The 10,964-nt window shown below is 32.8% G+C and overlaps 1 pseudogene; it reads right to left on the reverse strand.

Annotated features, from left to right (window-relative positions):
- Positions 1-655: 655 nt before the first annotated feature.
- LOC124924369 lies at positions 656-10,960 on the reverse strand (annotated as a pseudogene).
- Positions 10,961-10,964: the final 4 nt, after the last annotated feature.

Below are 10,964 nucleotides of genomic sequence, written 5' to 3' on the forward strand. Positions count from 1 at the left end.
AAAAAATATACTTTTGATGGGTAAATATCACCCTTTCACTTCTTATATATAATAAGAGCAGACAATATTCACATTAAATATTAAAACAAGTAACTACGTCTTGTTTTTTGAATTCTAAAAATTTGAGGCTTTCACCTATTAAGAAAACAAATTCAATTAATAATCCTAATTTTCCAACTAATGTGTTTCGTCTCAACCTATCAATCTAAATTTGCTATCAATATAATGATATTGTAATATTTGAAAACAAACTACAAATTCTTTTCTTTTCTTTTACTAATCTTCCAAATTACAATTTGAAAATTCAGTCCATTTGTTTTTACTCATTTAACTATATAGTAAAAAAAATGAGTATCAGTAAAGGGTTTAACAAGATAAAACCGTTACTGATACAGGTTTAGTAACGATTTTGTTATGTTTAAAACCGTTATTAATATATTAATAGTAACGGTTTTGTTATGTTTAATATCTGATATATTAATAGTAACAGTTTTCTAATGCTTAAAATCGCTACTAATATAATATTAATAACGGTTTCTTTAAGCTTAATAGCGTTACTAAAAAACATAATCGTTTTTTTTTTTAATATTTCATATTTTGTACCTATATAAACAATAATAATCCAAAACCATTTTGCCAAAACCATTAATATAATTCAAAAATCACAATCATCCATCCTCAAAAACCACTATCATCACAGTAATAATTCAAAACTATATTGAGAACTCACATCCAAAGCCCTTTGAGCTTCTTTCTCCATCCAAATGATGGCATGATCAGAGGTCGCATTACAAGAGAGAACCACATGCTCGAACCTTCCATCTACATGTACGACTGACCTCACCATTAGTGCAAACCGCCCACATCTGAGAAATGAAACATAATTCAAATGGAATTGAATGTATATAATATGATTAAGACAGAATTGGAATTGGGGGATCAGTTATAAATCTTGTTATCAATTCAGTGTTGTGTATATGTGCATCAAGATAGTTCGCCAATTCCCTCAATATCCCAGCTGCCTCCTGACTGGTTAAAAGTTAAAACACAAGAAATAAACAGTTATTGTTTTTGTTTCTGTATCTGAAAACAATTGGGCCATATGTCTTTGGGTGATTTTGTTAAAAATAATAAATAATTAATAATCTTGGAAAACATTAAATGTGATGATGAATCTCAAGAGAAGATCGATCGTGAGAGGAAGATGAAGCTCAAGAGATGCATTATTTAATGTCATGAATTGCATTTATTTTGAGTTCTAGATTATTCTATTTTATCCTTTAAATTGAGAGTTTCTCATTAGTTTTTTAATATCTCAAAATTAAGTGAGCTGTAGCTACTTAAAGAATTCTATCAATAAAATCCTATTTTCTTAGTTATAATATTTTCCGCACCAACAAATTTGGTATCAGAGCAAGGTTACCTTTCAATTTTGAAATGGCATCTACTCTATTCTCATACTCTCCAAGTCAAGTTCCTATCTTTGAAGGTGAATTCTATGAATTCTGGAGCAGCCAAATGGAAACATTTTTCATATCCCTAGGTCTTTGGGATATGATAGATGAAGAAGAACTCGATGTGCCCGATGAAGACGACGAAGGATATGCGAAATTTGAAAAGGATCTCAAAAAACGAGATGCATTAGCTTTGCGCTATATTCAACAAGGAGTTGGGAAAACCATATTCCCTCGTATTTTTGGAGTAAAAAAGGCTCAAGATGCTTGGGTGATATTGAAAAAGGAATTTCAAGGTACGGAGAAGACGATCGCATTAAAACTCCAAGCCCTATGGAAAGATTTTGACAATCTAAAGATGGAAGATCGAGAAAAGGTACAAGATTTTTCTTCTCGTGTTTCTACTATTGTCAATCAAATAAAAAGCAGCGGAGATGAAATCAAAGACAAAAAGGTTGTTGAAAAGGTTCTTCGAAGCCTTCCTCAAAAGTTTGATCATGTTGCTGCTGCGATTGAAGAATCAAAAGATTTGTCCAAAATGACAATATATGAGTTGACTGGATCTCTTCTAGCACATGAGCAAAGAATTAATCGTTCTTGTACTCCATCAACTGATCAAGCCTTCAAATCCAAGCAAGTACCAGAAGCGTTTTCAAGAAGTCATCACAACAAATTTGGTAAGAAAAATGAAAAGGCATTCGGTTGGAAAGGCAAAGCACCACAACAATCTGGTGATTCTTATTTCTGTATCATTTGCAAGAAAACAAATCATGAGTCAAAAGATTGTTATTTCAAATGCAAAAGATGCAAAATCCCTAATCATTCTCAAAGGGATTGTCGATTTCAAAATCAGGAGAAGAAAGAAGATGATGCAAAATTTGTGAAAGAAGATTATGACGTTATGTTTGTTTCTCTGAATGGTGAAGAGAAGTTAAACAGTCGATGGTATCTTGATAGCGGTGCTAGCAACCATATGACCAGCAATAAAGATATGTTTGTGGAGCTCAACTCAGACATTACTTCAACCGTTGTTCTTGGAGATGGTTCTTATCAAGATGCGAAAGGAAAAGGAACCATTGCTGTTCCAACTTCGGGAGGTAATAAAAAGCTTATCACGGATGTTCTTTATGTCCCTAATATTTCATATAATCTTCTTAGTATTGGACAACTTATTAAGAAGGACTTCTCGGTATATTTTGATGATGGAAGATGCAAAATATTTGACAAAAAGAAGAATGTGGTTGTGGCAACTGTCGAAATGAAAGATAAGACTTTTTCTCTCACGTTTCCATTGAAAAATGATTGTGCATTAAGAGTTGAAAATGAAGATTTGTCTAAGCTTTGGCATCTTCGATATGGTCATCTAAATCAACGGGGACTTCAGCTGCTAAAAGAGAAAAATATGGTGGTTGGACTTCCTTCTATTCAAGTGATGAATGATATATGTGAAGGTTGTATTTATGGAAAGATGCACAAGCTCCCATTTCCCAAAACTACATGGCGAGCAAAAGCACCACTTGAACTTGTCCATTCTGATATATGTGGCCCGATGCAAACTCCTACTCCTGGAGATAAGAGGTATTTCATTCTCTTTGTTGATGACTATACAAGAATGATGTGGATTTATTTTCTTAATCAAAAGTCCGAAGCATTTTCTATTTTCTTACGATTCAAGTCTCTAGCTGAAAAGGAAAGTGGTCATATAATGAAGTGCTTGAGAACTGATCGTGGAGGAGAATATCTCTCAAATTCCTTTACAGAATATTGCAAAGAAAATGGTATCAAAAGACAATTAACCGTCAGTAGATCTCCACAACAAAACGGCGTAGCTGAACGAAAAAAACCGTACGATTGTAGAGATGGCGAGAAGCATGCTGAAAGGAAATGGAATTCCAAATCTATATTGGGCTGAAGCTGTTCACACAGCTATATATATTCTCAATCGATCACCAACCAAAGCGGTCAGAAATAAGACTCCATTTGAAGCTTGGTATGATAAAAAGCCCGTCATTGATCATTTAAAAATATTTGGGAGTATTGCTTATGCTCTAATCCCATCTCAAAGTCGGGAGAAGTTTGAAGAGAAAGGCCAAAAACTTGTGTTCATTGGCTACAGTGATGAATCCAAGGGATATCGATTGATGAATCCATTGAACAACAAAATTATTGTATCTCGAGATGTTGTTTTCGATGAAAAGGCTACTTGGAATTGGAAGGGGAAAGAAGTTGAAGACTTGGGATCACAACCATTTACTGATCCAATTGCATCCCAAGCTAGTACATCCCAAGCTAGCTCATCTCAACCTTCTGCACAAGACTCAGAACCTGATTCAGATAGTCCTCCAAGAAAGACCCGAATGGTTCAAGACATTTATGATGAAATTGAGTTTGGATTATTTTCTTGTGAGCCACAGTCATTCCAAGAAACTTCTCAAAAGGAATATTGGCAAAAAGCAATGAAGGACGAGTTATCTACAATTGAGAAAAATTCAACATGGGAACTCGTGGACTTGCCAAATGGAAAGAAAACTATTGGTTTAAAATGGGTCTACAAAGTAAAGTACAGTGAGGATGGTTTGATTCAAAAACATAAAGCTCGACTTGTTGCAAAGGGTTATTCTCAACTACCGGGAGTTGACTTCTCAGAAACGTATGCTCCTGTTGCAAGAATGGAGACAATCCGTACTTGTGTAGCCATTGCAGCTCAGTTGGAGGTAAATATATTTCAACTTGATGTAAAATCAGCTTTTCTAAATGGAGAAATTCAAGAAGAGGTGTATGTTGAGCAGCCCGAAGGTTTTGAGATCAAAGAAGAAGAGAAGAAAGTTTATCGACTAAAAAAGGCATTGTATGGGTTAAAGCAGGCACCCCGATCGTGGAACAGCAAAATCAATAGCTATTTCATCAAGAAAGGCTTTAATCGAAGTACAAGTGAATCATCTCTCTATGTGAAGACTATTGACAAAGATTTCTTGATTGTATGTTTATATGTAGATGATCTCATCTATTTTGGAACAAACAAAGCTATGGTGGCAGAATTCAAGAATCAAATGATGAAAGATTTTGAGATGACAGACTTGGGACTCATGAAATATTTTCTTGGTATACAAGTTAAGCAAAGTCCAGGAAGAATCTTTCTATCTCAAGAAAAATATATTGAAGATCTGCTCAAGAAATTCAATATGAGTCAATGCAAGCCCCTCTCCACTCCTATGGCGTTGAATGAAAAATTTCAAGTTAACGACGACGGTGAGAAAGCTGATTCAACTAGTTATAGAAAGTTGATTGGTTCATTAATCTATCTCAACACGAGACCGGATATCACACATTCGGTAAGCTTGCTTTCTAGATTTTTGAATGAGCCAAGTCAAATTCATTTTGCAGCCGCAAAAAGAATCCTTAGATATCTTAAAGGCACAAAAACTCAAGGCATTGAATTCAAAAAGGAAAGTGAATGTAAGCTGGTTGGTTATACAGATAGTGATTGGGCAGGCTCGATTGATGATCGAAAAAGTACCTCCGGTTATATCTTTTGTCTTGGATCAAATGTAATATCATGGAGTTCAAGAAAGCAGAAATCTGTGGCATTGTCATCAGCCGAAGCAGAGTATATAGCATGTACCGATGCAGCTTGTGAAGCTGTTTGGCTTCAAAGAATTTTAAAGGATATGAAGTTTGAGCAATGTGAGCCGACAATTATTCATTGTGACAATATGTCAGCTATTGCAATGACAAAGAATCCTGTTTTTCATGCTCGGTCCAAACATATTGAACTACGACATCATTTTATTCGAGATTTGGTTACTCAAGAAGTAATTTCCATGAAGTTTATCAAGACAGAGGATCAGCCAGCATATATCATGACCAAAGCCGTCACGATTGACAAGTTCGACAAATTCAAGAAGAAACTCAAGATTACTAATTAAGAGGGGGTGTTAAAAATAATAAATAATTAATAATCTTGGAAAACATTAAATGTGATGATGAATCTCAAGAGAAGATCGATCGTGAGAGGAAGATGAAGCTCAAGAGATGCATTATTTAATGTCATGAATTGCATTTATTTTGAGTTCTAGATTATTCTATTTTATCCTTTAAATTGAGAGTTTCTCATTAGTTTTTTAATATCTCAAAATTAAGTGAGCTGTAGCTACTTAAAGAATTCTATCAATAAAATCCTATTTTCTTAGTTATAATATTTTCCGCACCAACAGATTTACCTACAGACAGACAACAAAATCCCGAGGAAGAAAAGAACTCCTTGAGTGTCGATGCGGGATAATGCTTGTGGCACCTTCAATTTCTGTCTTTTGGGTTCTCCGTAGTGAATTGCGTCAGTTAGAATCCAAAGAAAACCAATACTAACTTTCCTCTTGGGGCCATTTGTTCAGATGACAAAAGATCCGATGTTTCCAATCCTTTCCAATTAACTTCACTAAACAATAATATTTACAGCTCAGGTTGATGAATCCATACAGCAAAAAGAAAATCACTTTCTATCTAAAAAAAGAAGAAGATTACCTAGTGAATGACATTGGTGTCAATTGCACAGCCAATGATACAATAGAAGGTATAACCAAGTCCTGTAAGTAAATAGAACCAATTCCTCATTTTTACAAGAACGTGTATTTTTCCTTTTTTAGATCTAAAAGGCTAGTACAACAAGCCACTTCAATCAAAGTGCTTTTGGTTCAAGACTCTTACCGCTTGAGCTACCTTGGTGGGTAAGACCTAAGAACTTGTATATTCTATTTGTCGGTAGAGTGGATATTTGACCATGTATCTACAACATAGTAGTAGTAACATCGCCAATAGGCGTCCATGCTCCACCAACATTCACTACTATTACAACAACAGCTCCTAGAAACCTATAAACATGTTGTAACGGTTCAAATAAGGAAACTGACAGTAATTATACTACGATTCTTTCATACTTGCCATATTCTGATGGAGGTACTAGCTTCCGCGATAAGGAGACCATAACAATGGTAGAGGTAAGTTTGTCGAGGACTGAACTCAGCAAGAATGTCATAAAACCAACCTGAAAATGGATTTAATTTTCTCAAAAGGCCAGTAGTTAGGGAAGAAGGGAGCACAAAAATAAATAAAGAACGAACCACCCAAAGAAGAGTCTTTGTCTTTCTGGTGGTTATGTTGTTAGTAACCAGTTTAAATCCTTGATAAGCATCAACTATCTCAATAATGGTCATTGCACCAAGAAAGAAAAACAAAATCTCGCTCACTTCAGAAGTTGCATGTGATAACTCCGAAACAGCTATACCAGTAGAAGGAACCTTTGAATAAAGGAAAGTCATGTCAAAAGCATAACAAAAATGTTGAAACAGATGTATTAAAAGGAAACTATTTAAGGTTCTATTGAATCTTACACCGATACTCCTAACAAACCACAAACTCACAGCCATCAATAAACCAACCCCACTTTTATTGAAGGAAAGTGATTCTTCAAAGATGATGCATGCATGTGTATCCCATTGTAAACAACAGTGCCATTGCCACATTCTGCATGGAAGGAAACCTTGATTTGTTCATATTGATGATTATGGTTTCGAATTTCAAACCGGATAGGATGGATAACCTGATTAGCAGCAATCCATGAATGATTAATAGCAGCTGCACCAATTGCCGTAGCAGCACCAATTGCTAGGGCTTTCACTAAATCAGTCAGTCTTTGGTTGGTATGCTGCTTCAAAATATTTCGAGCTCGTATAGTCAACTAACCATGAAAACTTGCTAATTAGTTTTGTTGCAAAATAACTGCGATGTATATTTGAAGCTATAAAGGCCATGAAATCAACCTGAATCTGATTCTCCGTATTGGATGAAGGATCCCGTTGAGACGAGGATGATCCTTGGCCTTGCGCCTTATCCTCTGCTCGTAAAGAATCCCATTGCGGATGAGAAACCTTTGACTTCTGAGCTTCAGGAAAGATGGAACAGAATAATGATATTGTGCGTGAGAAATCGTAGCGGGAGAGAGGCGTTGGAGCTTCTTCAGTGGGAAGGAAGCAGAAGACACAGGTGGTGGGATATTGTCGGAAGAGTACGCATGAGAGAAGTCGGAATGATGAGGTGCAAGCTGTTTCCGCCGGCGGTGAATAAAGTGACCGGAGACAGAGAAACGGCAATGACAGCAGTCCGAGTAACGACGGCAACTTCAACGGTAAAAGAGGACGGGAGAAGAAAAAAGGAAAAATAAAAAAAAAATAGTTTAATTGTGTTTTATTAGGGTATCTGTAACGGTTTTAGAATAACCATTACTGATATTTAATTGGTATCAATAATGGTTATCTTACTCTTGAAGACAAAATGAGATAAGATATCAAAATTTATGCTATTATGACAACTAAGTGAATTAATGAAAAGTATTCTTTAAACAAAAAAATTATACCAAAATTTATGTTATATTGACAATTTGATAAGCAGATAATAAACATATAGTGTAAAGACCCGATATTTGAGATTGTCAAACTATGTCATGAATAGACAAATCCATCTATTCCGAAATCAATAAAATTGTATGTAAAAAATATCATGAAATGGACGGTGAAAGGGTGTTACATATAACACGTGGAGACATGCATGTGTCATAGCTATAAATAACCGTTGCGTATTGTATGACGCAAACAATGCCCTATAATCAGCTCAAAAATCTAATGTTTGTATGTTCACAATCTGCGTGCCTATTTTCCGATAAACATCCTAATTATGTGACATCACATATTTAAATTTATGGTTTTTCTTAGTTAACATTGAGCATATTTAAATATCAATATTTATTGTAACCACAATTAAATTGTAAAATGCATAATTTAAAATGATTTTAAATTGCTAATATGAGAAATGTGATTTATCTAAATTTGTGTATTGTCATTCAAATTTATTGTGAAAATGATATTTATGTCAAATGTAGGTTTTTCCTTTAAAATTAACAAAAAGCTTTATGAAACAAGCTATTAATGATCTTATTCCTAAAGCAACAAAACAAGTAAATTATTTAATTTCCTTCCAAATATAACTAAACATCATGAGAATAAGTGGATTTAACAAGTAACAAATAAAAGCTTGAATGATTTTAATATGTAGATGTTCATTTATGTATGATTTTTTATTTTATTTTTGTTATCAGTTAGAAAATGTGAGAGAAATTAATTTTTGATATATTTTATCAAATAAAGATTATTTTTAGTGAAATTTTATCTCACATTTTTAATTAGTTAATCTTTCTATATGCCTTTTATCAATACTGCCTCATTCAAATGCAAAGGTCCTAGAGTGTTCGGAAACTGAAAGACAGTCTCAATTTACCCTATAAATAGTATTTTATACAATGGGCCTCAGCCCAATGCAGAAACCCAAATAAGGAGAATATAAAATCAGCCCATCAGTTACCATTAGAATCAAGAGAAGGAGAATAAAATATATCATTATTTCCTAAGTTTATAATTGTTACATTTTTTAATCTCTTATTTAAGCAATGTAATTGTAATGACTAAAGATCATACAAATATATATATATATATATATAATATTTTCTAACATGTTTATATGGTCCGAGCTGTCAAAATTACTTTTATTTGTCCGTTTGACCAAAATAAATTTGTCTTTTGAATTGAAAATCGCAAACCATTACAATGAAAAAAATAAATAAAAGAGGAACAGAAAAGTAAAATAAAATAAAATTTTAAGATGGGTCAATAAGCTGCCTATAGCTGACCTAACTCATTGGGTCGTGAAGGTCGTTCCCAACCCGACCCGATCCTGCTTACAACTTATATAAGGCGATAAATGGAGCTACTAAGACTCCAGCCAAAACAGACGAGGTAACAAAAAACGGAATCACATGTGTCCGACCAAATAAAAGCTACAAAATTGGATCTTGAAAGACTAGAGGCCTAGGGATGATTGAGACTAACTATTTCATTACTAGTTCTAAGCCAAGATGCTACATACAACACTCCTTACTAACCGAAGAATGTCTTAGAAAGACATTCATGACTCAATCTAATGCAATGTTAATGAAACATCGAAAACAAATTCAAAATATACCGAAATTATTAAGCTTTGATATAATGTTTGATTTTAGAATAGATGGTGTATCATAGAGCTATTTAATTGAGTTTTGAAAAGTAAATTAACTCATAATTTTTACTGAATAAATGCTAGAATCATTTATATATTAATAGGATTAATTAAAATTTTAATTAATAAATGATTAATTAAAAGAAGAATAATAAAATAGATTTACTTATTAATTATTAATGTCATTTTTTTTTTTATTTTGTTTATATTGTGATGACATTGCCCATTCTTTCTTTGAAATCAATTGTTAATACATTGTTATCCCTGAAATTATGAGGCACAAATCATGTGTTTGTTATGCTAAAAGATAAAATTGATGAGGGAGACCATACTAATATCATTAAGATATCTATCACTTGTTTTCTATAAAACTGTACCACAAGAACATAATTATTTATGAGCAATATTTTTATTAAGTTAGTGAAAATTGATTTTAATATTTTTGATACGTTTCAAAATATAAAAATGTCATATAATATTATTACACTATATAATTGAAAAAAAATGTAAACAGCTCTTATTTATATCATATTACATAAACTTTTTTTTAAAATAAAATAAAAAATATACTTTTGATGGGTAAATATCACCCTTTCACTTCTTATATATAATAAGAGCAGACAATATTCACATTAAATATTAAAACAAGTAACTACGTCTTGTTTTTTGAATTCTAAAAATTTGAGGCTTTCACCTATTAAGAAAACAAATTCAATTAATAATCCTAATTTTCCAACTAATGTGTTTCGTCTCAACCTATCAATCTAAATTTGCTATCAATATAATGATATTGTAATATTTGAAAACAAACTACAAATTCTTTTCTTTTCTTTTACTAATCTTCCAAATTACAATTTGAAAATTCAGTCCATTTGTTTTTACTCATTTAACTATATAGTAAAAAAAATGAGTATCAGTAAAGGGTTTAACAAGATAAAACCGTTACTGATACAGGTTTAGTAACGATTTTGTTATGTTTAAAACCGTTATTAATATATTAATAGTAACGGTTTTGTTATGTTTAATATCTGATATATTAATAGTAACAGTTTTCTAATGCTTAAAATCGCTACTAATATAATATTAATAACGGTTTCTTTAAGCTTAATAGCGTTACTAAAAAACATAATCGTTTTTTTTTTTAATATTTCATATTTTGTACCTATATAAACAATAATAATCCAAAACCATTTTGCCAAAACCATTAATATAATTCAAAAATCACAATCATCCATCCTCAAAAACCACTATCATCACAGTAATAATTCAAAACTATATTGAGAACTCACATCCAAAGCCCTTTGAGCTTCTTTCTCCATCCAAATGATGGCATGATCAGAGGTCGCATTACAAGAGAGAACCACATGCTCGAACCTTCCATCTACATGTACGACTGACCTCACCATTAGT

This window comes from Impatiens glandulifera, chromosome 2, assembly GCF_907164915.1.
Source record: "Impatiens glandulifera chromosome 2, dImpGla2.1, whole genome shotgun sequence".
Taxonomy (NCBI): domain Eukaryota; kingdom Viridiplantae; phylum Streptophyta; class Magnoliopsida; order Ericales; family Balsaminaceae; genus Impatiens; species Impatiens glandulifera.